Genomic DNA, 26,329 nt, shown 5'->3' on the forward strand with positions numbered 1-26,329 from the left:
GAATATAGACTAGGGAAGCAGACACACGACGACCGTAGGAATGGTGTATGGCTTCATGCCAGCTGATTCCAGCGTAGGGCTGAGCAACTGCATCTGCCGAGGCCCGTTAGCTCAGTTGGTTAGAGCGTCGTGCTAATAACGCGAAGGTCGTGGGTTCGATCCCCCCACGGGCCACTACTCTTTTACTACTGCGAAAAGGCAGCGCCGATTTCAGCTGGCGAGTGTGATGACCAAATGATCATCACCCTGCGTGGAAGTTGACAGAGGATCCGAACCCGACTCGTGGGGAAGCACTACAGCATTCGCTCGGCAATGGCCATAATATCTTGAATACACTGGTTAGAGAAAATGAAAGAAAATGTCCGATTGCCGATGCGTAACAACTTTGGCCCTTGTCAGTACTTGGGCGGGTGAGCGCATGGGAACACAGGGCACTATTGGCAGTTTTACTTCCTATTTTTGTTTCTCCATTGTTTTCGGAGCTACAGCCCGATTCGGTCAGGGAGACGCCACCGTGAAATGAAGGGGGCGTGCTGTGTGTCCATCGCCTCGCCTCTCCTTACCTCTCTCAGTCGTTTCTCGTGCTTGTCGTTTTGATATAGGCCGATTTGAGAGCGTCAGCTCTCGCGTCAGCTGAGCAAAGTCGAGACAAGTCGAGACACACTAAGGGCTGGTATGCAGCGAGTAAGAGGGCGAAAAAACAATAGTTTAAGAGCGCGTGGCAAAAGTACTCATAGGCGAAATTAAAAGCCTGCTGCGGTGGCCGGGAATCGAACCCGGATCAACTGCTTGGAAGGCAACTATGCTGACCATTACACCACCACCGCACAAGCGAGCGCCCCGCCACCGCGCTGAGTCGGCTTCCCGCCTGTCGGCAGCGGCCGAAGGTGATCGTACCCGGCAGGCGCATTTCGAGGCAGGCTAGGGGAGCACATCCAGACGCATTCGGACAGCGTATCCGCGCACATTTCGCATCCTTTGGCAAGAGTCGGCGCCGGCGACGCAAGAGTACGCAGAGGACCGCGTTCTGGCGGCATCTTTAAGCAGCGCAGTGCAGGATTCAGCGTCTGCAGCATCTTCTCCACAGAATGCTACGGCGCTTGACGGCAGTCCCACTTTCCCTTGAGACACCTGCTCGGGAAGCAGCGTGAAGGTACCGCCGGCCCGAGCATCGGTGGTTCAGTGGTAGAATGCTCGCCTGCCACGCGGGCGGCCCGGGTTCGATTCCCGGCCGATGCATCATTTTGTTTTTTCTCCGGTAGGGGTGCTGCGTGTCTTTCGCACTCGAACTGCGTGAGCCATGAGAATGAACCGCGGGATTCCGTGTGGAAAGAACCAATCATGCAGCGCGGACGACTGCTCGTTTGGACTCCTGCGTGCTATTGTACATACTGGCGTCGGCCTAGCATCGCAAGTTGCCTGCCGCGCCGTGAATGCACGTGTAGCAACAGAAAAAATGAGCCAGGGAGTGCAGACTCTCTACCACTTGTATTCGGTACTTACCAAGATTCCAGAAAGTGTAACGATCGCCTGCCTCGGTAGCGCAGTAGGCAGCGCGTAAGTCTCATAATCTTAAGGTTGTGAGTTCGATCCTCACCCGGGGCATCTAATTTTCTGTGACTGATGGTGGTGCTGTTGCTAGGGCGCCAACTTATTTCTTGTTTGTTATCCACAACGTTTCAACGCTTCAGCGAGAAAATGTTTACATACAGCTTCCCTTTTCCTCTTCTCCCAGCAGAGCATGAAGCCAAAAGCATTGCTCTGCGACGTTTGAGGTGCGCGCCTTGCCAGTCAGTATGTGCAAAGATGCTCGCAAAGAGAGCGACAATGCGACAAGCGACCGTACGAACGGGCGAATGAAACGGCCGCATCCGGTGTGGTCTAGTGGCTAGGATACCTGGCTTTCACCCAGGAGGCCCGGGTTCGATTCCCGGTACCGGAACGGAATTTTTTCCACACGAATCGTGACAAGTTTGAGCTGTCCGAGCGGCCGTTTCCCGTCCTGCTCGCAATATAGCTACTGTTTCGTGACCGTCAGCAGAATATAGACTAGGGAAGCAGACACACGACGACCGTAGGAATGGTGTATGGCTTCATGCCAGCTGATTCCAGCGTAGGGCTGAGCAACTGCATCTGCCGAGGCCCGTTAGCTCAGTTGGTTAGAGCGTCGTGCTAATAACGCGAAGGTCGTGGGTTCGATCCCCCCACGGGCCACTACTCTTTTACTACTGCGAAAAGGCAGCGCCGATTTCAGCTGGCGAGTGTGATGACCAAATGATCATCACCCTGCGTGGAAGTTGACAGAGGATCCGAACCCGACTCGTGGGGAAGCACTACAGCATTCGCTCGGCAATGGCCATAATATCTTGAATACACTGGTTAGAGAAAATGAAAGAAAATGTCCGATTGCCGATGCGTAACAACTTTGGCCCTTGTCAGTACTTGGGCGGGTGAGCGCATGGGAACACAGGGCACTATTGGCAGTTTTACTTCCTATTTTTGTTTCTCCATTGTTTTCGGAGCTACAGCCCGATTCGGTCAGGGAGACGCCACCGTGAAATGAAGGGGGCGTGCTGTGTGTCCATCGCCTCGCCTCTCCTTACCTCTCTCAGTCGTTTCTCGTGCTTGTCGTTTTGATATAGGCCGATTTGAGAGCGTCAGCTCTCGCGTCAGCTGAGCAAAGTCGAGACAAGTCGAGACACACTAAGGGCTGGTATGCAGCGAGTAAGAGGGCGAAAAAACAATAGTTTAAGAGCGCGTGGCAAAAGTACTCATAGGCGAAATTAAAAGCCTGCTGCGGTGGCCGGGAATCGAACCCGGATCAACTGCTTGGAAGGCAACTATGCTGACCATTACACCACCACCGCACAAGCGAGCGCCCCGCCACCGCGCTGAGTCGGCTTCCCGCCTGTCGGCAGCGGCCGAAGGTGATCGTACCCGGCAGGCGCATTTCGAGGCAGGCTAGGGGAGCACATCCAGACGCATTCGGACAGCGTATCCGCGCACATTTCGCATCCTTTGGCAAGAGTCGGCGCCGGCGACGCAAGAGTACGCAGAGGACCGCGTTCTGGCGGCATCTTTAAGCAGCGCAGTGCAGGATTCAGCGTCTGCAGCATCTTCTCCACAGAATGCTACGGCGCTTGACGGCAGTCCCACTTTCCCTTGAGACACCTGCTCGGGAAGCAGCGTGAAGGTACCGCCGGCCCGAGCATCGGTGGTTCAGTGGTAGAATGCTCGCCTGCCACGCGGGCGGCCCGGGTTCGATTCCCGGCCGATGCATCATTTTGTTTTTTCTCCGGTAGGGGTGCTGCGTGTCTTTCGCACTCGAACTGCGTGAGCCATGAGAATGAACCGCGGGATTCCGTGTGGAAAGAACCAATCATGCAGCGCGGACGACTGCTCGTTTGGACTCCTGCGTGCTATTGTACATACTGGCGTCGGCCTAGCATCGCAAGTTGCCTGCCGCGCCGTGAATGCACGTGTAGCAACAGAAAAAATGAGCCAGGGAGTGCAGACTCTCTACCACTTGTATTCGGTACTTACCAAGATTCCAGAAAGTGTAACGATCGCCTGCCTCGGTAGCGCAGTAGGCAGCGCGTAAGTCTCATAATCTTAAGGTCGTGAGTTCGATCCTCACCCGGGGCATCTAATTTTCTGTGACTGATGGTGGTGCTGTTGCTAGGGCGCCAACTTATTTCTTGTTTGTTATCCACAACGTTTCAACGCTTCAGCGGGAAAATGTTTACATACAGCTTCCCTTTTCCTCTTCTCCCAGCAGAGCATGAAGCCAAAAGCATTGCTCTGCGACGTTTGAGGTGCGCGCCTTGCCAGTCAGTATGTGCAAAGATGCTCGCAAAGAGAGCGACAATGCGACAAGCGACCGTACGAACGGGCGAATGAAACGGCCGCATCCGGTGTGGTCTAGTGGCTAGGATACCTGGGTTTCACCCAGGAGGCCCGGGTTCGATTCCCGGTACCGGAACGGAATTTTTTCCACACGAATCGTGACAAGTTTGAGCTGTCCGAGCGGCCGTTTCCCGTCCTGCTCGCAATATAGCTACTGTTTCGTGACCGTCAGCAGAATATAGACTAGGGAAGCAGACACACGACGACCGTAGGAATGGTGTATGGCTTCATGCCAGCTGATTCCAGCGTAGGGCTGAGCAACTGCATCTGCCGAGGCCCGTTAGCTCAGTTGGTTAGAGCGTCGTGCTAATAACGCGAAGGTCGTGGGTTCGATCCCCCCACGGGCCACTACTCTTTTACTACTGCGAAAAGGCAGCGCCGATTTCAGCTGGCGAGTGTGATGACCAAATGATCATCACCCTGCGTGGAAGTTGACAGAGGATCCGAACCCGACTCGTGGGGAAGCACTACAGCATTCGCTCGGCAATGGCCATAATATCTTGAATACACTGGTTAGAGAAAATGAAAGAAAATGTCCGATTGCCGATGCGTAACAACTTTGGCCCTTGTCAGTACTTGGGCGGGTGAGCGCATGGGAACACAGGGCACTATTGGCAGTTTTACTTCCTATTTTTGTTTCTCCATTGTTTTCGGAGCTACAGCCCGATTCGGTCAGGGAGACGCCACCGTGAAATGAAGGGGGCGTGCTGTGTGTCCATCGCCTCGCCTCTCCTTACCTCTCTCAGTCGTTTCTCGTGCTTGTCGTTTTGATATAGGCCGATTTGAGAGCGTCAGCTCTCGCGTCAGCTGAGCAAAGTCGAGACAAGTCGAGACACACTAAGGGCTGGTATGCAGCGAGTAAGAGGGCGAAAAAACAATAGTTTAAGAGCGCGTGGCAAAAGTACTCATAGGCGAAATTAAAAGCCTGCTGCGGTGGCCGGGAATCGAACCCGGATCAACTGCTTGGAAGGCAACTATGCTGACCATTACACCACCACCGCACAAGCGAGCGCCCCGCCACCGCGCTGAGTCGGCTTCCCGCCTGTCGGCAGCGGCCGAAGGTGATCGTACCCGGCAGGCGCATTTCGAGGCAGGCTAGGGGAGCACATCCAGACGCATTCGGACAGCGTATCCGCGCACATTTCGCATCCTTTGGCAAGAGTCGGCGCCGGCGACGCAAGAGTACGCAGAGGACCGCGTTCTGGCGGCATCTTTAAGCAGCGCAGTGCAGGATTCAGCGTCTGCAGCATCTTCTCCACAGAATGCTACGGCGCTTGACGGCAGTCCCACTTTCCCTTGAGACACCTGCTCGGGAAGCAGCGTGAAGGTACCGCCGGCCCGAGCATCGGTGGTTCAGTGGTAGAATGCTCGCCTGCCACGCGGGCGGCCCGGGTTCGATTCCCGGCCGATGCATCATTTTGTTTTTTTCTCCGGTAGGGGTGCTGCGTGTCTTTCGCACTCGAACTGCGTGAGCCATGAGAATGAACCGCGGGATTCCGTGTGGAAAGAACCAATCATGCAGCGCGGACGACTGCTCGTTTGGACTCCTGCGTGCTATTGTACATACTGGCGTCGGCCTAGCATCGCAAGTTGCCTGCCGCGCCGTGAATGCACGTGTAGCAACAGAAAAAATGAGCCAGGGAGTGCAGACTCTCTACCACTTGTATTCGGTACTTACCAAGATTCCAGAAAGTGTAACGATCGCCTGCCTCGGTAGCGCAGTAGGCAGCGCGTAAGTCTCATAATCTTAAGGTCGTGAGTTCGATCCTCACCCGGGGCATCTAATTTTCTGTGACTGATGGTGGTGCTGTTGCTAGGGCGCCAACTTATTTCTTGTTTGTTATCCACAACGTTTCAACGCTTCAGCGAGAAAATGTTTACATACAGCTTCCCTTTTCCTCTTCTCCCAGCAGAGCATGAAGCCAAAAGCATTGCTCTGCGACGTTTGAGGTGCGCGCCTTGCCAGTCAGTATGTGCAAAGATGCTCGCAAAGAGAGCGACAATGCGACAAGCGACCGTACGAACGGGCGAATGAAACGGCCGCATCCGGTGTGGTCTAGTGGCTAGGATACCTGGCTTTCACCCAGGAGGCCCGGGTTCGATTACCGGTACCGGAACTGGATTTTTTCCACACGAATCGTGACAAGTTTGAGCTGTCCGAGCGGCCGTTTCCCGTCCTGCTCGCAATATAGCTACTGTTTCGTGACCGTCAGCAGAATATAGACTAGGGAAGCAGACACACGACGACCGTAGGAATGGTGTATGGCTTCATGCCAGCTGATTCCAGCGTAGGGCTGAGCAACTGCATCTGCCGAGGCCCGTTAGCTCAGTTGGTTAGAGCGTCGTGCTAATAACGCGAAGGTCGTGGGTTCGATCCCCCCACGGGCCACTACTCTTTTACTACTGCGAAAAGGCAGCGCCGATTTCAGCTGGCGAGTGTGATGACCAAATGATCATCACCCTGCGTGGAAGTTGACAGAGGATCCGAACCCGACTCGTGGGGAAGCACTACAGCATTCGCTCGGCAATGGCCATAATATCTTGAATACACTGGTTAGAGAAAATGAAAGAAAATGTCCGATTGCCGATGCGTAACAACTTTGGCCCTTGTCAGTACTTGGGCGGGTGAGCGCATGGGAACACAGGGCACTATTGGCAGTTTTACTTCCTATTTTTGTTTCTCCATTGTTTTCGGAGCTACAGCCCGATTCGGTCAGGGAGACGCCACCGTGAAATGAAGGGGGCGTGCTGTGTGTCCATCGCCTCGCCTCTCCTTACCTCTCTCAGTCGTTTCTCGTGCTTGTCGTTTTGATATAGGCCGATTTGAGAGCGTCAGCTCTCGCGTCAGCTGAGCAAAGTCGAGACAAGTCGAGACACACTAAGGGCTGGTATGCAGCGAGTAAGAGGGCGAAAAAACAATAGTTTAAGAGCGCGTGGCAAAAGTACTCATAGGCGAAATTAAAAGCCTGCTGCGGTGGCCGGGAATCGAACCCGGATCAACTGCTTGGAAGGCAACTATGCTGACCATTACACCACCACCGCACAAGCGAGCGCCCCGCCACCGCGCTGAGTCGGCTTCCCGCCTGTCGGCAGCGGCCGAAGGTGATCGTACCCGGCAGGCGCATTTCGAGGCAGGCTAGGGGAGCACATCCAGACGCATTCGGACAGCGTATCCGCGCACATTTCGCATCCTTTGGCAAGAGTCGGCGCCGGCGACGCAAGAGTACGCAGAGGACCGCGTTCTGGCGGCATCTTTAAGCAGCGCAGTGCAGGATTCAGCGTCTGCAGCATCTTCTCCACAGAATGCTACGGCGCTTGACGGCAGTCCCACTTTCCCTTGAGACACCTGCTCGGGAAGCAGCGTGAAGGTACCGCCGGCCCGAGCATCGGTGGTTCAGTGGTAGAATGCTCGCCTGCCACGCGGGCGGCCCGGGTTCGATTCCCGGCCGATGCATCATTTTGTTTTTTCTCCGGTAGGGGTGCTGCGTGTCTTTCGCACTCGAACTGCGTGAGCCATGAGAATGAACCGCGGGATTCCGTGTGGAAAGAACCAATCATGCAGCGCGGACGACTGCTCGTTTGGACTCCTGCGTGCTATTGTACATACTGGCGTCGGCCTAGCATCGCAAGTTGCCTGCCGCGCCGTGAATGCACGTGTAGCAACAGAAAAAATGAGCCAGGGAGTGCAGACTCTCTACCACTTGTATTCGGTACTTACCAAGATTCCAGAAAGTGTAACGATCGCCTGCCTCGGTAGCGCAGTAGGCAGCGCGTAAGTCTCATAATCTTAAGGTCGTGAGTTCGATCCTCACCCGGGGCATCTAATTTTCTGTGACTGATGGTGGTGCTGTTGCTAGGGCGCCAACTTATTTCTTGTTTGTTATCCACAACGTTTCAACGCTTCAGCGGGAAAATGTTTACATACAGCTTCCCTTTTCCTCTTCTCCCAGCAGAGCATGAAGCCAAAAGCATTGCTCTGCGACGTTTGAGGTGCGCGCCTTGCCAGTCAGTATGTGCAAAGATGCTCGCAAAGAGAGCGACAATGCGACAAGCGACCGTACGAACGGGCGAATGAAACGGCCGCATCCGGTGTGGTCTAGTGGCTAGGATACCTGGCTTTCACCCAGGAGGCCCGGGTTCGATTCCCGGTACCGGAACGGAATTTTTTCCACACGAATCGTGACAAGTTTGAGCTGTCCGAGCGGCCGTTTCCCGTCCTGCTCGCAATATAGCTACTGTTTCGTGACCGTCAGCAGAATATAGACTAGGGAAGCAGACACACGACGACCGTAGGAATGGTGTATGGCTTCATGCCAGCTGATTCCAGCGTAGGGCTGAGCAACTGCATCTGCCGAGGCCCGTTAGCTCAGTTGGTTAGAGCGTCGTGCTAATAACGCGAAGGTCGTGGGTTCGATCCCCCCACGGGCCACTACTCTTTTACTACTGCGAAAAGGCAGCGCCGATTTCAGCTGGCGAGTGTGATGACCAAATGATCATCACCCTGCGTGGAAGTTGACAGAGGATCCGAACCCGACTCGTGGGGAAGCACTACAGCATTCGCTCGGCAATGGCCATAATATCTTGAATACACTGGTTAGAGAAAATGAAAGAAAATGTCCGATTGCCGATGCGTAACAACTTTGGCCCTTGTCAGTACTTGGGCGGGTGAGCGCATGGGAACACAGGGCACTATTGGCAGTTTTACTTCCTATTTTTGTTTCTCCATTGTTTTCGGAGCTACAGCCCGATTCGGTCAGGGAGACGCCACCGTGAAATGAAGGGGGCGTGCTGTGTGTCCATCGCCTCGCCTCTCCTTACCTCTCTCAGTCGTTTCTCGTGCTTGTCGTTTTGATATAGGCCGATTTGAGAGCGTCAGCTCTCGCGTCAGCTGAGCAAAGTCGAGACAAGTCGAGACACACTAAGGGCTGGTATGCAGCGAGTAAGAGGGCGAAAAAACAATAGTTTAAGAGCGCGTGGCAAAAGTACTCATAGGCGAAATTAAAAGCCTGCTGCGGTGGCCGGGAATCGAACCCGTATCAACTGCTTGGAAGGCAACTATGCTGACCATTACACCACCACCGCACAAGCGAGCGCCCCGCCACCGCGCTGAGTCGGCTTCCCGCCTGTCGGCAGCGGCCGAAGGTGATCGTACCCGGCAGGCGCATTTCGAGGCAGGCTAGGGGAGCACATCCAGACGCATTCGGACAGCGTATCCGCGCACATTTCGCATCCTTTGGCAAGAGTCGGCGCCGGCGACGCAAGAGTACGCAGAGGACCGCGTTCTGGCGGCATCTTTAAGCAGCGCAGTGCAGGATTCAGCGTCTGCAGCATCTTCTCCACAGAATGCTACGGCGCTTGACGGCAGTCCCACTTTCCCTTGAGACACCTGCTCGGGAAGCAGCGTGAAGGTACCGCCGTCCCGAGCATCGGTGGTTCAGTGGTAGAATGCTCGCCTGCCACGCGGGCGGCCCGGGTTCGATTCCCGGCCGATGCATCATTTTGTTTTTTCTCCGGTAGGGGTGCTGCGTGTCTTTCGCACTCGAACTGCGTGAGCCATGAGAATGAACCGCGGGATTCCGTGTGGAAAGAACCAATCATGCAGCGCGGACGACTGCTCGTTTGGACTCCTGCGTGCTATTGTACATACTGGCGTCGGCCTAGCATCGCAAGTTGCCTGCCGCGCCGTGAATGCACGTGTAGCAACAGAAAAAATGAGCCAGGGAGTGCAGACTCTCTACCACTTGTATTCGGTACTTACCAAGATTCCAGAAAGTGTGACGATCGCCTGCCTCGGTAGCGCAGTAGGCAGCGCGTAAGTCTCATAATCTTAAGGTCGTGAGTTCGATCCTCACCCGGGGCATCTAATTTTCTGTGACTGATGGTGGTGCTGTTGCTAGGGCGCCAACTTATTTCTTGTTTGTTATCCACAACGTTTCAACGCTTCAGCGAGAAAATGTTTACATACAGCTTCCCTTTTCCTCTTCTCCCAGCAGAGCATGAAGCCAAAAGCATTGCTCTGCGACGTTTGAGGTGCGCGCCTTGCCAGTCAGTATGTGCAAAGATGCTCGCAAAGAGAGCGACAATGCGACAAGCGACCGTACGAACGGGCGAATGAAACGGCCGCATCCGGTGTGGTCTAGTGGCTAGGATACCTGGGTTTCACCCAGGAGGCCCGGGTTCGATTCCCGGTACCGGAACTGGATTTTTTCCACACGAATCGTGACAAGTTTGAGCTGTCCGAGCGGCCGTTTCCCGTCCTGCTCGCAATATAGCTACTGTTTCGTGACCGTCAGCAGAATATAGACTAGGGAAGCAGACACACGACGACCGTAGGAATGGTGTATGGCTTCATGCCAGCTGATTCCAGCGTAGGGCTGAGCAACTGCATCTGCCGAGGCCCGTTAGCTCAGTTGGTTAGAGCGTCGTGCTAATAACGCGAAGGTCGTGGGTTCGATCCCCCCACGGGCCACTACTCTTTTACTACTGCGAAAAGGCAGCGCCGATTTCAGCTGGCGAGTGTGATGACCAAATGATCATCACCCTGCGTGGAAGTTGACAGAGGATCCGAACCCGACTCGTGGGGAAGCACTACAGCATTCGCTCGGCAATGGCCATAATATCTTGAATACACTGGTTAGAGAAAATGAAAGAAAATGTCCGATTGCCGATGCGTAACAACTTTGGCCCTTGTCAGTACTTGGGCGGGTGAGCGCATGGGAACACAGGGCACTATTGGCAGTTTTACTTCCTATTTTTGTTTCTCCATTGTTTTCGGAGCTACAGCCCGATTCGGTCAGGGAGACGCCACCGTGAAATGAAGGGGGCGTGCTGTGTGTCCATCGCCTCGCCTCTCCTTACCTCTCTCAGTCGTTTCTCGTGCTTGTCGTTTTGATATAGGCCGATTTGAGAGCGTCAGCTCTCGCGTCAGCTGAGCAAAGTCGAGACAAGTCGAGACACACTAAGGGCTGGTATGCAGCGAGTAAGAGGGCGAAAAAACAATAGTTTAAGAGCGCGTGGCAAAAGTACTCATAGGCGAAATTAAAAGCCTGCTGCGGTGGCCGGGAATCGAACCCGGATCAACTGCTTGGAAGGCAACTATGCTGACCATTACACCACCACCGCAGGCGAAATTAAAAGCCTGCTGCGGTGGCCGGGAATCGAACCCGGATCAACTGCTTGGAAGGCAACTATGCTGACCATTACACCACCACCGCACAAGCGAGCGCCCCGCCACCGCGCTGAGTCGGCTTCCCGCCTGTCGGCAGCGGCCGAAGGTGATCGTACCCGGCAGGCGCATTTCGAGGCAGGCTAGGGGAGCACATCCAGACGCATTCGGACAGCGTATCCGCGCACATTTCGCATCCTTTGGCAAGAGTCGGCGCCGGCGACGCAAGAGTACGCAGAGGACCGCGTTCTGGCGGCATCTTTAAGCAGCGCAGTGCAGGATTCAGCGTCTGCAGCATCTTCTCCACAGAATGCTACGGCGCTTGACGGCAGTCCCACTTTCCCTTGAGACACCTGCTCGGGAAGCAGCGTGAAGGTACCGCCGGCCCGAGCATCGGTGGTTCAGTGGTAGAATGCTCGCCTGCCACGCGGGCGGCCCGGGTTCGATTCCCGGCCGATGCATCATTTTGTTTTTTCTCCGGTAGGGGTGCTGCGTGTCTTTCGCACTCGAACTGCGTGAGCCATGAGAATGAACCGCGGGATTCCGTGTGGAAAGAACCAATCATGCAGCGCGGACGACTGCTCGTTTGGACTCCTGCGTGCTATTGTACATACTGGCGTCGGCCTAGCATCGCAAGTTGCCTGCCGCGCCGTGAATGCACGTGTAGCAACAGAAAAAATGAGCCAGGGAGTGCAGACTCTCTACCACTTGTATTCGGTACTTACCAAGATTCCAGAAAGTGTAACGATCGCCTGCCTCGGTAGCGCAGTAGGCAGCGCGTAAGTCTCATAATCTTAAGGTCGTGAGTTCGATCCTCACCCGGGGCATCTAATTTTCTGTGACTGATGGTGGTGCTGTTGCTAGGGCGCCAACTTATTTCTTGTTTGTTATCCACAACGTTTCAACGCTTCAGCGGGAAAATGTTTACATACAGCTTCCCTTTTCCTCTTCTCCCAGCAGAGCATGAAGCCAAAAGCATTGCTCTGCGACGTTTGAGGTGCGCGCCTTGCCAGTCAGTATGTGCAAAGATGCTCGCAAAGAGAGCGACAATGCGACAAGCGACCGTACGAACGGGCGAATGAAACGGCCGCATCCGGTGTGGTCTAGTGGCTAGGATACCTGGCTTTCACCCAGGAGGCCCGGGTTCGATTCCCGGTACCGGAACGGAATTTTTTCCACACGAATCGTGACAAGTTTGAGCTGTCCGAGCGGCCGTTTCCCGTCCTGCTCGCAATATAGCTACTGTTTCGTGACCGTCAGCAGAATATAGACTAGGGAAGCAGACACACGACGACCGTAGGAATGGTGTATGGCTTCATGCCAGCTGATTCCAGCGTAGGGCTGAGCAACTGCATCTGCCGAGGCCCGTTAGCTCAGTTGGTTAGAGCGTCGTGCTAATAACGCGAAGGTCGTGGGTTCGATCCCCCCACGGGCCACTACTCTTTTACTACTGCGAAAAGGCAGCGCCGATTTCAGCTGGCGAGTGTGATGACCAAATGATCATCACCCTGCGTGGAAGTTGACAGAGGATCCGAACCCGACTCGTGGGGAAGCACTACAGCATTCGCTCGGCAATGGCCATAATATCTTGAATACACTGGTTAGAGAAAATGAAAGAAAATGTCCGATTGCCGATGCGTAACAACTTTGGCCCTTGTCAGTACTTGGGCGGGTGAGCGCATGGGAACACAGGGCACTATTGGCAGTTTTACTTCCTATTTTTGTTTCTCCATTGTTTTCGGAGCTACAGCCCGATTCGGTCAGGGAGACGCCACCGTGAAATGAAGGGGGCGTGCTGTGTGTCCATCGCCTCGCCTCTCCTTACCTCTCTCAGTCGTTTCTCGTGCTTGTCGTTTTGATATAGGCCGATTTGAGAGCGTCAGCTCTCGCGTCAGCTGAGCAAAGTCGAGACAAGTCGAGACACACTAAGGGCTGGTATGCAGCGAGTAAGAGGGCGAAAAAACAATAGTTTAAGAGCGCGTGGCAAAAGTACTCATAGGCGAAATTAAAAGCCTGCTGCGGTGGCCGGGAATCGAACCCGGATCAACTGCTTGGAAGGCAACTATGCTGACCATTACACCACCACCGCACAAGCGAGCGCCCCGCCACCGCGCTGAGTCGGCTTCCCGCCTGTCGGCAGCGGCCGAAGGTGATCGTACCCGGCAGGCGCATTTCGAGGCAGGCTAGGGGAGCACATCCAGACGCATTCGGACAGCGTATCCGCGCACATTTCGCATCCTTTGGCAAGAGTCGGCGCCGGCGACGCAAGAGTACGCAGAGGACCGCGTTCTGGCGGCATCTTTAAGCAGCGCAGTGCAGGATTCAGCGTCTGCAGCATCTTCTCCACAGAATGCTACGGCGCTTGACGGCAGTCCCACTTTCCCTTGAGACACCTGCTCGGGAAGCAGCGTGAAGGTACCGCCGGCCCGAGCATCGGTGGTTCAGTGGTAGAATGCTCGCCTGCCACGCGGGCGGCCCGGGTTCGATTCCCGGCCGATGCATCATTTTGTTTTTTCTCCGGTAGGGGTGCTGCGTGTCTTTCGCACTCGAACTGCGTGAGCCATGAGAATGAACCGCGGGATTCCGTGTGGAAAGAACCAATCATGCAGCGCGGACGACTGCTCGTTTGGACTCCTGCGTGCTATTGTACATACTGGCGTCGGCCTAGCATCGCAAGTTGCCTGCCGCGCCGTGAATGCACGTGTAGCAACAGAAAAAATGAGCCAGGGAGTGCAGACTCTCTACCACTTGTATTCGGTACTTACCAAGATTCCAGAAAGTGTAACGATCGCCTGCCTCGGTAGCGCAGTAGGCAGCGCGTAAGTCTCATAATCTTAAGGTCGTGAGTTCGATCCTCACCCGGGGCATCTAATTTTCTGTGACTGATGGTGGTGCTGTTGCTAGGGCGCCAACTTATTTCTTGTTTGTTATCCACAACGTTTCAACGCTTCAGCGGGAAAATGTTTACATACAGCTTCCCTTTTCCTCTTCTCCCAGCAGAGCATGAAGCCAAAAGCATTGCTCTGCGACGTTTGAGGTGCGCGCCTTGCCAGTCAGTATGTGCAAAGATGCTCGCAAAGAGAGCGACAATGCGACAAGCGACCGTACGAACGGGCGAATGAAACGGCCGCATCCGGTGTGGTCTAGTGGCTAGGATACCTGGCTTTCACCCAGGAGGCCCGGGTTCGATTCCCGGTACCGGAACGGAATTTTTTCCACACGAATCGTGACAAGTTTGAGCTGTCCGAGCGGCCGTTTCCCGTCCTGCTCGCAATATAGCTACTGTTTCGTGACCGTCAGCAGAATATAGACTAGGGAAGCAGACACACGACGACCGTAGGAATGGTGTATGGCTTCATGCCAGCTGATTCCAGCGTAGGGCTGAGCAACTGCATCTGCCGAGGCCCGTTAGCTCAGTTGGTTAGAGCGTCGTGCTAATAACGCGAAGGTCGTGGGTTCGATCCCCCCACGGGCCACTACTCTTTTACTACTGCGAAAAGGCAGCGCCGATTTCAGCTGGCGAGTGTGATGACCAAATGATCATCACCCTGCGTGGAAGTTGACAGAGGATCCGAACCCGACTCGTGGGGAAGCACTACAGCATTCGCTCGGCAATGGCCATAATATCTTGAATACACTGGTTAGAGAAAATGAAAGAAAATGTCCGATTGCCGATGCGTAACAACTTTGGCCCTTGTCAGTACTTGGGCGGGTGAGCGCATGGGAACACAGGGCACTATTGGCAGTTTTACTTCCTATTTTTGTTTCTCCATTGTTTTCGGAGCTACAGCCCGATTCGGTCAGGGAGACGCCACCGTGAAATGAAGGGGGCGTGCTGTGTGTCCATCGCCTCGCCTCTCCTTACCTCTCTCAGTCGTTTCTCGTGCTTGTCGTTTTGATATAGGCCGATTTGAGAGCGTCAGCTCTCGCGTCAGCTGAGCAAAGTCGAGACAAGTCGAGACACACTAAGGGCTGGTATGCAGCGAGTAAGAGGGCGAAAAAACAATAGTTTAAGAGCGCGTGGCAAAAGTACTCATAGGCGAAATTAAAAGCCTGCTGCGGTGGCCGGGAATCGAACCCGGATCAACTGCTTGGAAGGCAACTATGCTGACCATTACACCACCACCGCACAAGCGAGCGCCCCGCCACCGCGCTGAGTCGGCTTCCCGCCTGTCGGCAGCGGCCGAAGGTGATCGTACCCGGCAGGCGCATTTCGAGGCAGGCTAGGGGAGCACATCCAGACGCATTCGGACAGCGTATCCGCGCACATTTCGCATCCTTTGGCAAGAGTCGGCGCCGGCGACGCAAGAGTACGCAGAGGACCGCGTTCTGGCGGCATCTTTAAGCAGCGCAGTGCAGGATTCAGCGTCTGCAGCATCTTCTCCACAGAATGCTACGGCGCTTGACGGCAGTCCCACTTTCCCTTGAGACACCTGCTCGGGAAGCAGCGTGAAGGTACCGCCGGCCCGAGCATCGGTGGTTCAGTGGTAGAATGCTCGCCTGCCACGCGGGCGGCCCGGGTTCGATTCCCGGCCGATGCATCATTTTGTTTTTTCTCCGGTAGGGGTGCTGCGTGTCTTTCGCACTCGAACTGCGTGAGCCATGAGAATGAACCGCGGGATTCCGTGTGGAAAGAACCAATCATGCAGCGCGGACGACTGCTCGTTTGGACTCCTGCGTGCTATTGTACATACTGGCGTCGGCCTAGCATCGCAAGTTGCCTGCCGCGCCGTGAATGCACGTGTAGCAACAGAAAAAATGAGCCAGGGAGTGCAGACTCTCTACCACTTGTATTCGGTACTTACCAAGATTCCAGAAAGTGTAACGATCGCCTGCCTCGGTAGCGCAGTAGGCAGCGCGTAAGTCTCATAATCTTAAGGTCGTGAGTTCGATCCTCACCCGGGGCATCTAATTTTCTGTGACTGATGGTGGTGCTGTTGCTAGGGCGCCAACTTATTTCTTGTTTGTTATCCACAACGTTTCAACGCTTCAGCGAGAAAATGTTTACATACAGCTTCCCTTTTCCTCTTCTCCCAGCAGAGCATGAAGCCAAAAGCATTGCTCTGCGACGTTTGAGGTGCGCGCCTTGCCAGTCAGTATGTGCAAAGATGCTCGCAAAGAGAGCGACAATGCGACAAGCGACCGTACGAACGGGCGAATGAAACGGCCGCATCCGGTGTGGTCTAGTGGCTAGGATACCTGGCTTTCACCCAGGAGGCCCGGGTTCGATTCCCGGTACCGGAACGGAATTTTTTCCACACGAATCGTGACAAGTTTGAGCTGTCCGAGCGGCCGTTTCCCGTCCTGCTCGCAATATGGCTACTGTTTCGTGACCGTCAGCAGAATATAGACTAGGGAAGCAGACACACGACGACCGTAGGAATGGTGTATGGCTTCATGCCAGCTGATTCCAGCGTAGGGCTGAGCAACTGCATCTGCCGAGGCCCGTTAGCTCAGTTGGTTAGAGCGTCGTGCTAATAACGCGAAGGTCGTGGGTTCGATCCCCCCACGGGCCACTACTCTTTTACTACTGCGAAAAGGCAGCGCCGATTTCAGCTGGCGAGTGTGATGACCAAATGATCATCACCCTGCGTGGAAGTTGACAGAGGATCCGAACCCGACTCGTGGGGAAGCACTACAGCATTCGCTCGGCAATGGCCATAATATCTTGAATACACTGGTTAGAGAAAATGAAAGAAAATGTCCGATTGCCGATGCGTAACAACTTTGGCCCTTGTCAGTACTTGGGCGGGTGAGCGCATGGGAACACAGGGCACTATTGGCAGTTTTACTTCCTATTTTTGTTTCTCCATTGTTTTCGGAGCTACAGCCCGATTCGGTCAGGGAGACGCCACCGTGAAATGAAGGGGGCGTGCTGTGTGTCCATCGCCTCGCCTCTCCTTACCTCTCTCAGTCGTTTCTCGTGCTTGTCGTTTTGATATAGGCCGATTTGAGAGCGTCAGCTCTCGCGTCAGCTGAGCAAAGTCGAGACAAGTCGAGACACACTAAGGGCTGGTATGCAGCGAGTAAGAGGGCGAAAAAACAATAGTTTAAGAGCGCGTGGCAAAAGTACTCATAGGCGAAATTAAAAGCCTGCTGCGGTGGCCGGGAATCGAACCCGGATCAACTGCTTGGAAGGCAACTATGCTGACCATTACACCACCACCGCACAAGCGAGCGCCCCGCCACCGCGCTGAGTCGGCTTCCCGCCTGTCGGCAGCGGCCGAAGGTGATCGTACCCGGCAGGCGCATTTCGAGGCAGGCTAGAGGAGCACATCCAGACGCATTCGGACAGCGTATCCGCGCACATTTCGCATCCTTTGGCAAGAGTCGGCGCCGGCGACGCAAGAGTACGCAGAGGACCGCGTTCTGGCGGCATCTTTAAGCAGCGCAGTGCAGGATTCAGCGTCTGCAGCATCTTCTCCACAGAATGCTACGGCGCTTGACGGCAGTCCCACTTTCCCTTGAGACACCTGCTCGGGAAGCAGCGTGAAGGTACCGCCGGCCCGAGCATCGGTGGTTCAGTGGTAGAATGCTCGCCTGCCACGCGGGCGGCCCGGGTTCGATTCCCGGCCGATGCATCATTTTGTTTTTTCTCCGGTAGGGGTGCTGCGTGTCTTTCGCACTCGAACTGCGTGAGCCATGAGAATGAACCGCGGGATTCCGTGTGGAAAGAACCAATCATGCAGCGCGGACGACTGCTCGTTTGGACTCCTGCGTGCTATTGTACATACTGGCGTCGGCCTAGCATCGCAAGTTGCCTGCCGCGCCGTGAATGCACGTGTAGCAACAGAAAAAATGAGCCAGGGAGTGCAGACTCTCTACCACTTGTATTCGGTACTTACCAAGATTCCAGAAAGTGTAACGATCGCCTGCCTCGGTAGCGCAGTAGGCAGCGCGTAAGTCTCATAATCTTAAGGTCGTGAGTTCGATCCTCACCCGGGGCATCTAATTTTCTGTGACTGATGGTGGTGCTGTTGCTAGGGCGCCAACTTATTTCTTGTTTGTTATCCACAACGTTTCAACGCTTCAGCGAGAAAATGTTTACATACAGCTTCCCTTTTCCTCTTCTCCCAGCAGAGCATGAAGCCAAAAGCATTGCTCTGCGACGTTTGAGGTGCGCGCCTTGCCAGTCAGTATGTGCAAAGATGCTCGCAAAGAGAGCGACAATGCGACAAGCGACCGTACGAACGGGCGAATGAAACGGCCGCATCCGGTGTGGTCTAGTGGCTAGGATACCTGGCTTTCACCCAGGAGGCCCGGGTTCGATTCCCGGTACCGGAACGGAATTTTTTCCACACGAATCGTGACAAGTTTGAGCTGTCCGAGCGGCCGTTTCCCGTCCTGCTCGCAATATAGCTACTGTTTCGTGACCGTCAGCAGAATATAGACTAGGGAAGCAGACACACGACGACCGTAGGAATGGTGTATGGCTTCATGCCAGCTGATTCCAGCGTAGGGCTGAGCAACTGCATCTGCCGAGGCCCGTTAGCTCAGTTGGTTAGAGCGTCGTGCTAATAACGCGAAGGTCGTGGGTTCGATCCCCCCACGGGCCACTACTCTTTTACTACTGCGAAAAGGCAGCGCCGATTTCAGCTGGCGAGTGTGATGACCAAATGATCATCACCCTGCGTGGAAGTTGACAGAGGATCCGAACCCGACTCGTGGGGAAGCACTACAGCATTCGCTCGGCAATGGCCATAATATCTTGAATACACTGGTTAGAGAAAATGAAAGAAAATGTCCGATTGCCGATGCGTAACAACTTTGGCCCTTGTCAGTACTTGGGCGGGTGAGCGCATGGGAACACAGGGCACTATTGGCAGTTTTACTTCCTATTTTTGTTTCTCCATTGTTTTCGGAGCTACAGCCCGATTCGGTCAGGGAGACGCCACCGTGAAATGAAGGGGGCGTGCTGTGTGTCCATCGCCTCGCCTCTCCTTACCTCTCTCAGTCGTTTCTCGTGCTTGTCGTTTTGATATAGGCCGATTTGAGAGCGTCAGCTCTCGCGTCAGCTGAGCAAAGTCGAGACAAGTCGAGACACACTAAGGGCTGGTATGCAGCGAGTAAGAGGGCGAAAAAACAATAGTTTAAGAGCGCGTGGCAAAAGTACTCATAGGCGAAATTAAAAGCCTGCTGCGGTGGCCGGGAATCGAACCCGGATCAACTGCTTGGAAGGCAACTATGCTGACCATTACACCACCACCGCACAAGCGAGCGCCCCGCCACCGCGCTGAGTCGGCTTCCCGCCTGTCGGCAGCGGCCGAAGGTGATCGTACCCGGCAGGCGCATTTCGAGGCAGGCTAGGGGAGCACATCCAGACGCATTCGGACAGCGTATCCGCGCACATTTCGCATCCTTTGGCAAGAGTCGGCGCCGGCGACGCAAGAGTACGCAGAGGACCGCGTTCTGGCGGCATCTTTAAGCAGCGCAGTGCAGGATTCAGCGTCTGCAGCATCTTCTCCACAGAATGCTACGGCGCTTGACGGCAGTCCCACTTTCCCTTGAGACACCTGCTCGGGAAGCAGCGTGAAGGTACCGCCGGCCCGAGCATCGGTGGTTCAGTGGTAGAATGCTCGCCTGCCACGCGGGCGGCCCGGGTTCGATTCCCGGCCGATGCATCATTTTGTTTTTTCTCCGGTAGGGGTGCTGCGTGTCTTTCGCACTCGAACTGCGTGAGCCATGAGAATGAACCGCGGGATTCCGTGTGGAAAGAACCAATCATGCAGCGCGGACGACTGCTCGTTTGGACTCCTGCGTGCTATTGTACATACTGGCGTCGGCCTAGCATCGCAAGTTGCCTGCCGCGCCGTGAATGCACGTGTAGCAACAGAAAAAATGAGCCAGGGAGTGCAGACTCTCTACCACTTGTATTCGGTACTTACCAAGATTCCAGAAAGTGTAACGATCGCCTGCCTCGGTAGCGCAGTAGGCAGCGCGTAAGTCTCATAATCTTAAGGTCGTGAGTTCGATCCTCACCCGGGGCATCTAATTTTCTGTGACTGATGGTGGTGCTGTTGCTAGGGCGCCAACTTATTTCTTGTTTGTTATCCACAACGTTTCAACGCTTCAGCGAGAAAATGTTTACATACAGCTTCCCTTTTCCTCTTCTCCCAGCAGAGCATGAAGCCAAAAGCATTGCTCTGCGACGTTTGAGGTGCGCGCCTTGCCAGTCAGTATGTGCAAAGATGCTCGCAAAGAGAGCGACAATGCGACAAGCGACCGTACGAACGGGCGAATGAAACGGCCGCATCCGGTGTGGTCTAGTGGCTAGGATACCTGGCTTTCACCCAGGAGGCCCGGGTTCGATTCCCGGTACCGGAACGGAATTTTTTCCACACGAATCGTGACAAGTTTGAGCTGTCCGAGCGGCCGTTTCCCGTCCTGCTCGCAATATGGCTACTGTTTCGTGACCGTCAGCAGAATATAGACTAGGGAAGCAGACACACGACGACCGTAGGAATGGTGTATGGCTTCATGCCAGCTGATTCCAGCGTAGGGCTGAGCAACTGCATCTGCCGAGGCCCGTTAGCTCAGTTGGTTAGAGCGTCGTGCTAATAACGCGAAGGTCGTGGGTTCGATCCCCCCACGGGCCACTACTCTTTTACTACTGCGAAAAGGCAGCGCCGATTTCAGCTGGCGAGTGTGATGACCAAATGATCATCACCCTGCGTGGAAGTTGACAGAGGATCCGAACCCGACTCGTGGGGAAGCACTACAGCATTCGCTCGGCAATGGCCATAATATCTTGAATACACTGGTTAGAGAAAATGAAAGAAAATGTCCGATTGCCTATGCGTAACAACTTTGGCCCTTGTCAGTACTTGGGCGGGTGAGCGCATGGGAACACAGGGCACTATTGGCAGTTTTACTTCCTATTTTTGTTTCTCCATTGTTTTCGGAGCTACAGCCCGATTCGGTCAGGGAGACGCCACCGTGAAATGAAGGGGGCGTGCTGTGTGTCCATCGCCTCGCCTCTCCTTACCTCTCTCAGTCGTTTCTCGTGCTTGTCGTTTTGATATAGGCCGATTTGAGAGCGTCAGCTCTCGCGTCAGCTGAGCAAAGTCGAGACAAGTCGAGACACACTAAGGGCTGGTATGCAGCGAGTAAGAGGGCGAAAAAACAATAGTTTAAGAGCGCGTGGCAAAAGTACTCATAGGCGAAATTAAAAGCCTGCTGCGGTGGCCGGGAATCGAACCCGGATCAACTGCTTGGAAGGCAACTATGCTGACCATTACACCACCACCGCACAAGCGAGCGCCCCGCCACCGCGCTGAGTCGGCTTCCCGCCTGTCGGCAGCGGCCGAAGGTGATCGTACCCGGCAGGCGCATTTCGAGGCAGGCTAGGGGAGCACATCCAGACGCATTCGGACAGCGTATCCGCGCACATTTCGCATCCTTTGGCAAGAGTCGGCGCCGGCGACGCAAGAGTACGCAGAGGACCGCGTTCTGGCGGCATCTTTAAGCAGCGCAGTGCAGGATTCAGCGTCTGCAGCATCTTCTCCACAGAATGCTACGGCGCTTGACGGCAGTCCCACTTTCCCTTGAGACACCTGCTCGGGAAGCAGCGTGAAGGTACCGCCGGCCCGAGCATCGGTGGTTCAGTGGTAGAATGCTCGCCTGCCACGCGGGCGGCCCGGGTTCGATTCCCGGCCGATGCATCATTTTGTTTTTTCTCCGGTAGGGGTGCTGCGTGTCTTTCGCACTCGAACTGCGTGAGCCATGAGAATGAACCGCGGGATTCCGTGTGGAAAGAACCAATCATGCAGCGCGGACGACTGCTCGTTTGGACTCCTGCGTGCTATTGTACATACTGGCGTCGGCCTAGCATCGCAAGTTGCCTGCCGCGCCGTGAATGCACGTGTAGCAACAGAAAAAATGAGCCAGGGAGTGCAGACTCTCTACCACTTGTATTCGGTACTTACCAAGATTCCAGAAAGTGTAACGATCGCCTGCCTCGGTAGCGCAGTAGGCAGCGCGTAAGTCTCATAATCTTAAGGTCGTGAGTTCGATCCTCACCCGGGGCATCTAATTTTCTGTGACTGATGGTGGTGCTGTTGCTAGGGCGCCAACTTATTTCTTGTTTGTTATCCACAACGTTTCAACGCTTCAGCGAGAAAATGTTTACATACAGCTTCCCTTTTCCTCTTCTCCCAGCAGAGCATGAAGCCAAAAGCATTGCTCTGCGACGTTTGAGGTGCGCGCCTTGCCAGTCAGTATGTGCAAAGATGCTCGCAAAGAGAGCGACAATGCGACAAGCGACCGTACGAACGGGCGAATGAAACGGCCGCATCCGGTGTGGTCTAGTGGCTAGGATACCTGGCTTTCACCCAGGAGGCCCGGGTTCGATTCCCGGTACCGGAACGGAATTTTTTCCACACGAATCGTGACAAGTTTGAGCTGTCCGAGCGGCCGTTTCCCGTCCTGCTCGCAATATGGCTACTGTTTCGTGACCGTCAGCAGAATATAGACTAGGGAAGCAGACACACGACGACCGTAGGAATGGTGTATGGCTTCATGCCAGCTGATTCCAGCGTAGGGCTGAGCAACTGCATCTGCCGAGGCCCGTTAGCTCAGTTGGTTAGAGCGTCGTGCTAATAACGCGAAGGTCGTGGGTTCGATCCCCCCACGGGCCACTACTCTTTTACTACTGCGAAAAGGCAGCGCCGATTTCAGCTGGCGAGTGTGATGACCAAATGATCATCACCCTGCGTGGAAGTTGACAGAGGATCCGAACCCGACTCGTGGGGAAGCACTACAGCATTCGCTCGGCAATGGCCATAATATCTTGAATACACTGGTTAGAGAAAATGAAAGAAAATGTCCGATTGCCGATGCGTAACAACTTTGGCCCTTGTCAGTACTTGGGCGGGTGAGCGCATGGGAACACAGGGCACTATTGGCAGTTTTACTTCCTATTTTTGTTTCTCCATTGTTTTCGGAGCTACAGCCCGATTCGGTCAGGGAGACGCCACCGTGAAATGAAGGGGGCGTGCTGTGTGTCCATCGCCTCGCCTCTCCTTACCTCTCTCAGTCGTTTCTCGTGCTTGTCGTTTTGATATAGGCCGATTTGAGAGCGTCAGCTCTCGCGTCAGCTGAGCAAAGTCGAGACAAGTCGAGACACACTAAGGGCTGGTATGCAGCGAGTAAGAGGGCGAAAAAACAATAGTTTAAGAGCGCGTGGCAAAAGTACTCATAGGCGAAATTAAAAGCCTGCTGCGGTGGCCGGGAATCGAACCCGGATCAACTGCTTGGAAGGCAACTATGCTGACCATTACACCACCACCGCACAAGCGAGCGCCCCGCCACCGCGCTGAGTCGGCTTCCCGCCTGTCGGCAGCGGCCGAAGGTGATCGTACCCGGCAGGCGCATTTCGAGGCAGGCTAGGGGAGCACATCCAGACGCATTCGGACAGCGTATCCGCGCACATTTCGCATCCTTTGGCAAGAGTCGGCGCCGGCGACGCAAGAGTACGCAGAGGACCGCGTTCTGGCGGCATCTTTAAGCAGCGCAGTGCAGGATTCAGCGTCTGCAGCATCTTCTCCACAGAATGCTACGGCGCTTGACGGCAGTCCCACTTTCCCTTGAGACACCTGCTCGGGAAGCAGCGTGAAGGTACCGCCGGCCCGAGCATCGGTGGTTCAGTGGTAGAATGCTCGCCTGCCACGCGGGCGGCCCGGGTTCGATTCCCGGCCGATGCATCATTTTGTTTTTTCTCCGGTAGGGGTGCTGCGTGTCTTTCGCACTCGAACTGCGTGAGCCATGAGAATGAACCGCGGGATTCCGTGTGGAAAGAACCAATCATGCAGCGCGGACGACTGCTCGTTTGGACTCCTGCGTGCTATTGTACATACTGGCGTCGGCCTAGCATCGCAAGTTGCCTGCCGCGCCGTGAATGCACGTGTAGCAACAGAAAAAATGAGCCAGGGAGTGCAGACTCTCTACCACTTGTATTCGGTACTTACCAAGATTCCAGAAAGTGTAACGATCGCCTGCCTCGGTAGCGCAGTAGGCAGCGCGTAAGTCTCATAATCTTAAGGTCGTGAGTTCGATCCTCACCCGGGGCATCTAATTTTCTGTGACTGATGGTGGTGCTGTTGCTAGGGCGCCAACTTATTTCTTGTTTGTTATCCACAACGTTTCAACGCTTCAGCGAGAAAATGTTTACATACAGCTTCCCTTTTCCTCTTCTCCCAGCAGAGCATGAAGCCAAAAGCATTGCTCTGCGACGTTTGAGGTGCGCGCCTTGCCAGTCAGTATGTGCAAAGATGCTCGCAAAGAGAGCGACAATGCGACAAGCGACCGTACGAACGGGCGAATGAAACGGCCGCATCCGGTGTGGTCTAGTGGCTAGGATACCTGGCTTTCACCCAGGAGGCCCGGGTTCGATTCCCGGTACCGGAACGGAATTTTTTCCACACGAATCGTGACAAGTTTGAGCTGTCCGAGCGGCCGTTTCCCGTCCTGCTCGCAATATGGCTACTGTTTCGTGACCGTCAGCAGAATATAGACTAGGGAAGCAGACACACGACGACCGTAGGAATGGTGTATGGCTTCATGCCAGCTGATTCCAGCGTAGGGCTGAGCAACTGCATCTGCCGAGGCCCGTTAGCTCAGTTGGTTAGAGCGTCGTGCTAATAACGCGAAGGTCGTGGGTTCGATCCCCCCACGGGCCACTACTCTTTTACTACTGCGAAAAGGCAGCGCCGATTTCAGCTGGCGAGTGTGATGACCAAATGATCATCACCCTGCGTGGAAGTTGACAGAGGATCCGAACCCGACTCGTGGGGAAGCACTACAGCATTCGCTCGGCAATGGCCATAATATCTTGAATACACTGGTTAGAGAAAATGAAAGAAAATGTCCGATTGCCTATGCGTAACAACTTTGGCCCTTGTCAGTACTTGGGCGGGTGAGCGCATGGGAACACAGGGCACTATTGGCAGTTTTACTTCCTATTTTTGTTTCTCCATTGTTTTCGGAGCTACAGCCCGATTCGGTCAGGGAGACGCCACCGTGAAATGAAGGGGGCGTGCTGTGTGTCCATCGCCTCGCCTCTCCTTACCTCTCTCAGTCGTTTCTCGTGCTTGTCGTTTTGATATAGGCCGATTTGAGAGCGTCAGCTCTCGCGTCAGCTGAGCAAAGTCGAGACAAGTCGAGACACACTAAGGGCTGGTATGCAGCGAGTAAGAGGGCGAAAAAACAATAGTTTAAGAGCGCGTGGCAAAAGTACTCATAGGCGAAATTAAAAGCCTGCTGCGGTGGCCGGGAATCGAACCCGGATCAACTGCTTGGAAGGCAACTATGCTGACCATTACACCACCACCGCACAAGCGAGCGCCCCGCCACCGCGCTGAGTCGGCTTCCCGCCTGTCGGCAGCGGCCGAAGGTGATCGTACCCGGCAGGCGCATTTCGAGGCAGGCTAGGGGAGCACATCCAGACGCATTCGGACAGCGTATCCGCGCACATTTCGCATCCTTTGGCAAGAGTCGGCGCCGGCGACGCAAGAGTACGCAGAGGACCGCGTTCTGGCGGCATCTTTAAGCAGCGCAGTGCAGGATTCAGCGTCTGCAGCATCTTCTCCACAGAATGCTACGGCGCTTGACGGCAGTCCCACTTTCCCTTGAGACACCTGCTCGGGAAGCAGCGTGAAGGTACCGCCGGCCCGAGCATCGGTGGTTCAGTGGTAGAATGCTCGCCTGCCACGCGGGCGGCCCGGGTTCGATTCCCGGCCGATGCATCATTTTGTTTTTTCTCCGGTAGGGGTGCTGCGTGTCTTTCGCACTCGAACTGCGTGAGCCATGAGAATGAACCGCGGGATTCCGTGTGGAAAGAACCAATCATGCAGCGCGGACGACTGCTCGTTTGGACTCCTGCGTGCTATTGTACATACTGGCGTCGGCCTAGCATCGCAAGTTGCCTGCCGCGCCGTGAATGCACGTGTAGCAACAGAAAAAATGAGCCAGGGAGTGCAGACTCTCTACCACTTGTATTCGGTACTTACCAAGATTCCAGAAAGTGTAACGATCGCCTGCCTCGGTAGCGCAGTAGGCAGCGCGTAAGTCTCATAATCTTAAGGTCGTGAGTTCGATCCTCACCCGGGGCATCTAATTTTCTGTGACTGATGGTGGTGCTGTTGCTAGGGCGCCAACTTATTTCTTGTTTGTTATCCACAACGTTTCAACGCTTCAGCGAGAAAATGTTTACATACAGCTTCCCTTTTCCTCTTCTCCCAGCAGAGCATGAAGCCAAAAGCA

At 54.7% G+C, this 26,329-nt stretch overlaps 65 non-coding genes across 65 annotated transcripts; 51 read left to right on the plus strand and 14 right to left on the minus strand.

The window, feature by feature from the left end:
* The first annotated feature begins 100 nt into the window (after positions 1–100).
* On the plus strand, positions 101–174 carry Trnai-aau. Its single transcript has one exon. It is a non-coding gene; the product is annotated as a tRNA-Ile (tRNA).
* Positions 175–755: 581 nt separating this feature from the next.
* Positions 756–827, minus strand: Trnag-ucc. The gene has a single exon. It is a non-coding gene; the product is annotated as a tRNA-Gly (tRNA).
* Positions 828–1,168: 341 nt separating this feature from the next.
* Positions 1,169–1,239, plus strand: Trnag-gcc. Its single transcript has one exon. It is a non-coding gene; the product is annotated as a tRNA-Gly (tRNA).
* A 293-nt stretch (positions 1,240–1,532) lies between these two features.
* On the plus strand, positions 1,533–1,605 carry Trnam-cau. The gene has a single exon. It is a non-coding gene; the product is annotated as a tRNA-Met (tRNA).
* A 265-nt stretch (positions 1,606–1,870) lies between these two features.
* Trnae-uuc lies at positions 1,871–1,942 on the plus strand. The gene has a single exon. It is a non-coding gene; the product is annotated as a tRNA-Glu (tRNA).
* Positions 1,943–2,140: 198 nt separating this feature from the next.
* Trnai-aau lies at positions 2,141–2,214 on the plus strand. The gene has a single exon. It is a non-coding gene; the product is annotated as a tRNA-Ile (tRNA).
* A 581-nt stretch (positions 2,215–2,795) lies between these two features.
* Trnag-ucc lies at positions 2,796–2,867 on the minus strand. Its single transcript has one exon. It is a non-coding gene; the product is annotated as a tRNA-Gly (tRNA).
* A 341-nt stretch (positions 2,868–3,208) lies between these two features.
* Positions 3,209–3,279, plus strand: Trnag-gcc. Its single transcript has one exon. It is a non-coding gene; the product is annotated as a tRNA-Gly (tRNA).
* Positions 3,280–3,572: 293 nt separating this feature from the next.
* Trnam-cau lies at positions 3,573–3,645 on the plus strand. Its single transcript has one exon. It is a non-coding gene; the product is annotated as a tRNA-Met (tRNA).
* A 265-nt stretch (positions 3,646–3,910) lies between these two features.
* Trnae-uuc lies at positions 3,911–3,982 on the plus strand. The gene has a single exon. It is a non-coding gene; the product is annotated as a tRNA-Glu (tRNA).
* A 198-nt stretch (positions 3,983–4,180) lies between these two features.
* On the plus strand, positions 4,181–4,254 carry Trnai-aau. The gene has a single exon. It is a non-coding gene; the product is annotated as a tRNA-Ile (tRNA).
* A 581-nt stretch (positions 4,255–4,835) lies between these two features.
* Positions 4,836–4,907, minus strand: Trnag-ucc. The gene has a single exon. It is a non-coding gene; the product is annotated as a tRNA-Gly (tRNA).
* Positions 4,908–5,248: 341 nt separating this feature from the next.
* Trnag-gcc lies at positions 5,249–5,319 on the plus strand. The gene has a single exon. It is a non-coding gene; the product is annotated as a tRNA-Gly (tRNA).
* Positions 5,320–5,613: 294 nt separating this feature from the next.
* Positions 5,614–5,686, plus strand: Trnam-cau. Its single transcript has one exon. It is a non-coding gene; the product is annotated as a tRNA-Met (tRNA).
* A 265-nt stretch (positions 5,687–5,951) lies between these two features.
* Positions 5,952–6,023, plus strand: Trnae-uuc. The gene has a single exon. It is a non-coding gene; the product is annotated as a tRNA-Glu (tRNA).
* A 198-nt stretch (positions 6,024–6,221) lies between these two features.
* Trnai-aau lies at positions 6,222–6,295 on the plus strand. Its single transcript has one exon. It is a non-coding gene; the product is annotated as a tRNA-Ile (tRNA).
* Positions 6,296–6,876: 581 nt separating this feature from the next.
* On the minus strand, positions 6,877–6,948 carry Trnag-ucc. The gene has a single exon. It is a non-coding gene; the product is annotated as a tRNA-Gly (tRNA).
* A 341-nt stretch (positions 6,949–7,289) lies between these two features.
* Positions 7,290–7,360, plus strand: Trnag-gcc. Its single transcript has one exon. It is a non-coding gene; the product is annotated as a tRNA-Gly (tRNA).
* A 293-nt stretch (positions 7,361–7,653) lies between these two features.
* Positions 7,654–7,726, plus strand: Trnam-cau. Its single transcript has one exon. It is a non-coding gene; the product is annotated as a tRNA-Met (tRNA).
* Positions 7,727–7,991: 265 nt separating this feature from the next.
* Positions 7,992–8,063, plus strand: Trnae-uuc. Its single transcript has one exon. It is a non-coding gene; the product is annotated as a tRNA-Glu (tRNA).
* A 198-nt stretch (positions 8,064–8,261) lies between these two features.
* Trnai-aau lies at positions 8,262–8,335 on the plus strand. Its single transcript has one exon. It is a non-coding gene; the product is annotated as a tRNA-Ile (tRNA).
* A 581-nt stretch (positions 8,336–8,916) lies between these two features.
* Positions 8,917–8,988, minus strand: Trnag-ucc. Its single transcript has one exon. It is a non-coding gene; the product is annotated as a tRNA-Gly (tRNA).
* Positions 8,989–9,329: 341 nt separating this feature from the next.
* Positions 9,330–9,400, plus strand: Trnag-gcc. The gene has a single exon. It is a non-coding gene; the product is annotated as a tRNA-Gly (tRNA).
* A 293-nt stretch (positions 9,401–9,693) lies between these two features.
* On the plus strand, positions 9,694–9,766 carry Trnam-cau. The gene has a single exon. It is a non-coding gene; the product is annotated as a tRNA-Met (tRNA).
* A 265-nt stretch (positions 9,767–10,031) lies between these two features.
* On the plus strand, positions 10,032–10,103 carry Trnae-uuc. The gene has a single exon. It is a non-coding gene; the product is annotated as a tRNA-Glu (tRNA).
* A 198-nt stretch (positions 10,104–10,301) lies between these two features.
* On the plus strand, positions 10,302–10,375 carry Trnai-aau. The gene has a single exon. It is a non-coding gene; the product is annotated as a tRNA-Ile (tRNA).
* A 581-nt stretch (positions 10,376–10,956) lies between these two features.
* Positions 10,957–11,028, minus strand: Trnag-ucc. The gene has a single exon. It is a non-coding gene; the product is annotated as a tRNA-Gly (tRNA).
* A 20-nt stretch (positions 11,029–11,048) lies between these two features.
* Trnag-ucc lies at positions 11,049–11,120 on the minus strand. The gene has a single exon. It is a non-coding gene; the product is annotated as a tRNA-Gly (tRNA).
* Positions 11,121–11,461: 341 nt separating this feature from the next.
* Trnag-gcc lies at positions 11,462–11,532 on the plus strand. The gene has a single exon. It is a non-coding gene; the product is annotated as a tRNA-Gly (tRNA).
* A 293-nt stretch (positions 11,533–11,825) lies between these two features.
* Trnam-cau lies at positions 11,826–11,898 on the plus strand. The gene has a single exon. It is a non-coding gene; the product is annotated as a tRNA-Met (tRNA).
* A 265-nt stretch (positions 11,899–12,163) lies between these two features.
* Positions 12,164–12,235, plus strand: Trnae-uuc. The gene has a single exon. It is a non-coding gene; the product is annotated as a tRNA-Glu (tRNA).
* A 198-nt stretch (positions 12,236–12,433) lies between these two features.
* On the plus strand, positions 12,434–12,507 carry Trnai-aau. Its single transcript has one exon. It is a non-coding gene; the product is annotated as a tRNA-Ile (tRNA).
* A 581-nt stretch (positions 12,508–13,088) lies between these two features.
* Trnag-ucc lies at positions 13,089–13,160 on the minus strand. The gene has a single exon. It is a non-coding gene; the product is annotated as a tRNA-Gly (tRNA).
* A 341-nt stretch (positions 13,161–13,501) lies between these two features.
* Positions 13,502–13,572, plus strand: Trnag-gcc. The gene has a single exon. It is a non-coding gene; the product is annotated as a tRNA-Gly (tRNA).
* Positions 13,573–13,865: 293 nt separating this feature from the next.
* On the plus strand, positions 13,866–13,938 carry Trnam-cau. Its single transcript has one exon. It is a non-coding gene; the product is annotated as a tRNA-Met (tRNA).
* A 265-nt stretch (positions 13,939–14,203) lies between these two features.
* Trnae-uuc lies at positions 14,204–14,275 on the plus strand. Its single transcript has one exon. It is a non-coding gene; the product is annotated as a tRNA-Glu (tRNA).
* Positions 14,276–14,473: 198 nt separating this feature from the next.
* Trnai-aau lies at positions 14,474–14,547 on the plus strand. The gene has a single exon. It is a non-coding gene; the product is annotated as a tRNA-Ile (tRNA).
* A 581-nt stretch (positions 14,548–15,128) lies between these two features.
* On the minus strand, positions 15,129–15,200 carry Trnag-ucc. The gene has a single exon. It is a non-coding gene; the product is annotated as a tRNA-Gly (tRNA).
* Positions 15,201–15,541: 341 nt separating this feature from the next.
* Positions 15,542–15,612, plus strand: Trnag-gcc. Its single transcript has one exon. It is a non-coding gene; the product is annotated as a tRNA-Gly (tRNA).
* Positions 15,613–15,905: 293 nt separating this feature from the next.
* Positions 15,906–15,978, plus strand: Trnam-cau. The gene has a single exon. It is a non-coding gene; the product is annotated as a tRNA-Met (tRNA).
* A 265-nt stretch (positions 15,979–16,243) lies between these two features.
* Trnae-uuc lies at positions 16,244–16,315 on the plus strand. The gene has a single exon. It is a non-coding gene; the product is annotated as a tRNA-Glu (tRNA).
* A 198-nt stretch (positions 16,316–16,513) lies between these two features.
* On the plus strand, positions 16,514–16,587 carry Trnai-aau. Its single transcript has one exon. It is a non-coding gene; the product is annotated as a tRNA-Ile (tRNA).
* Positions 16,588–17,168: 581 nt separating this feature from the next.
* On the minus strand, positions 17,169–17,240 carry Trnag-ucc. The gene has a single exon. It is a non-coding gene; the product is annotated as a tRNA-Gly (tRNA).
* Positions 17,241–17,581: 341 nt separating this feature from the next.
* Trnag-gcc lies at positions 17,582–17,652 on the plus strand. The gene has a single exon. It is a non-coding gene; the product is annotated as a tRNA-Gly (tRNA).
* Positions 17,653–17,945: 293 nt separating this feature from the next.
* Trnam-cau lies at positions 17,946–18,018 on the plus strand. The gene has a single exon. It is a non-coding gene; the product is annotated as a tRNA-Met (tRNA).
* Positions 18,019–18,283: 265 nt separating this feature from the next.
* Trnae-uuc lies at positions 18,284–18,355 on the plus strand. The gene has a single exon. It is a non-coding gene; the product is annotated as a tRNA-Glu (tRNA).
* Positions 18,356–18,553: 198 nt separating this feature from the next.
* On the plus strand, positions 18,554–18,627 carry Trnai-aau. The gene has a single exon. It is a non-coding gene; the product is annotated as a tRNA-Ile (tRNA).
* A 581-nt stretch (positions 18,628–19,208) lies between these two features.
* Trnag-ucc lies at positions 19,209–19,280 on the minus strand. Its single transcript has one exon. It is a non-coding gene; the product is annotated as a tRNA-Gly (tRNA).
* A 341-nt stretch (positions 19,281–19,621) lies between these two features.
* Positions 19,622–19,692, plus strand: Trnag-gcc. The gene has a single exon. It is a non-coding gene; the product is annotated as a tRNA-Gly (tRNA).
* A 293-nt stretch (positions 19,693–19,985) lies between these two features.
* Positions 19,986–20,058, plus strand: Trnam-cau. The gene has a single exon. It is a non-coding gene; the product is annotated as a tRNA-Met (tRNA).
* A 265-nt stretch (positions 20,059–20,323) lies between these two features.
* Trnae-uuc lies at positions 20,324–20,395 on the plus strand. The gene has a single exon. It is a non-coding gene; the product is annotated as a tRNA-Glu (tRNA).
* Positions 20,396–20,593: 198 nt separating this feature from the next.
* Trnai-aau lies at positions 20,594–20,667 on the plus strand. The gene has a single exon. It is a non-coding gene; the product is annotated as a tRNA-Ile (tRNA).
* Positions 20,668–21,248: 581 nt separating this feature from the next.
* Trnag-ucc lies at positions 21,249–21,320 on the minus strand. The gene has a single exon. It is a non-coding gene; the product is annotated as a tRNA-Gly (tRNA).
* Positions 21,321–21,661: 341 nt separating this feature from the next.
* On the plus strand, positions 21,662–21,732 carry Trnag-gcc. The gene has a single exon. It is a non-coding gene; the product is annotated as a tRNA-Gly (tRNA).
* Positions 21,733–22,025: 293 nt separating this feature from the next.
* Positions 22,026–22,098, plus strand: Trnam-cau. The gene has a single exon. It is a non-coding gene; the product is annotated as a tRNA-Met (tRNA).
* Positions 22,099–22,363: 265 nt separating this feature from the next.
* Positions 22,364–22,435, plus strand: Trnae-uuc. The gene has a single exon. It is a non-coding gene; the product is annotated as a tRNA-Glu (tRNA).
* A 198-nt stretch (positions 22,436–22,633) lies between these two features.
* Positions 22,634–22,707, plus strand: Trnai-aau. The gene has a single exon. It is a non-coding gene; the product is annotated as a tRNA-Ile (tRNA).
* Positions 22,708–23,288: 581 nt separating this feature from the next.
* Positions 23,289–23,360, minus strand: Trnag-ucc. Its single transcript has one exon. It is a non-coding gene; the product is annotated as a tRNA-Gly (tRNA).
* A 341-nt stretch (positions 23,361–23,701) lies between these two features.
* Positions 23,702–23,772, plus strand: Trnag-gcc. Its single transcript has one exon. It is a non-coding gene; the product is annotated as a tRNA-Gly (tRNA).
* A 293-nt stretch (positions 23,773–24,065) lies between these two features.
* Positions 24,066–24,138, plus strand: Trnam-cau. Its single transcript has one exon. It is a non-coding gene; the product is annotated as a tRNA-Met (tRNA).
* A 265-nt stretch (positions 24,139–24,403) lies between these two features.
* Trnae-uuc lies at positions 24,404–24,475 on the plus strand. The gene has a single exon. It is a non-coding gene; the product is annotated as a tRNA-Glu (tRNA).
* A 198-nt stretch (positions 24,476–24,673) lies between these two features.
* Trnai-aau lies at positions 24,674–24,747 on the plus strand. Its single transcript has one exon. It is a non-coding gene; the product is annotated as a tRNA-Ile (tRNA).
* A 581-nt stretch (positions 24,748–25,328) lies between these two features.
* On the minus strand, positions 25,329–25,400 carry Trnag-ucc. The gene has a single exon. It is a non-coding gene; the product is annotated as a tRNA-Gly (tRNA).
* A 341-nt stretch (positions 25,401–25,741) lies between these two features.
* Trnag-gcc lies at positions 25,742–25,812 on the plus strand. Its single transcript has one exon. It is a non-coding gene; the product is annotated as a tRNA-Gly (tRNA).
* Positions 25,813–26,105: 293 nt separating this feature from the next.
* Trnam-cau lies at positions 26,106–26,178 on the plus strand. Its single transcript has one exon. It is a non-coding gene; the product is annotated as a tRNA-Met (tRNA).
* The last annotated feature ends 151 nt before the right edge of the window (positions 26,179–26,329 follow it).

The sequence above is a fragment of the Schistocerca americana genome, unplaced genomic scaffold (assembly GCF_021461395.2).
Source record: "Schistocerca americana isolate TAMUIC-IGC-003095 unplaced genomic scaffold, iqSchAmer2.1 HiC_scaffold_180, whole genome shotgun sequence".
Lineage (NCBI taxonomy): Eukaryota > Metazoa > Arthropoda > Insecta > Orthoptera > Acrididae > Schistocerca > Schistocerca americana.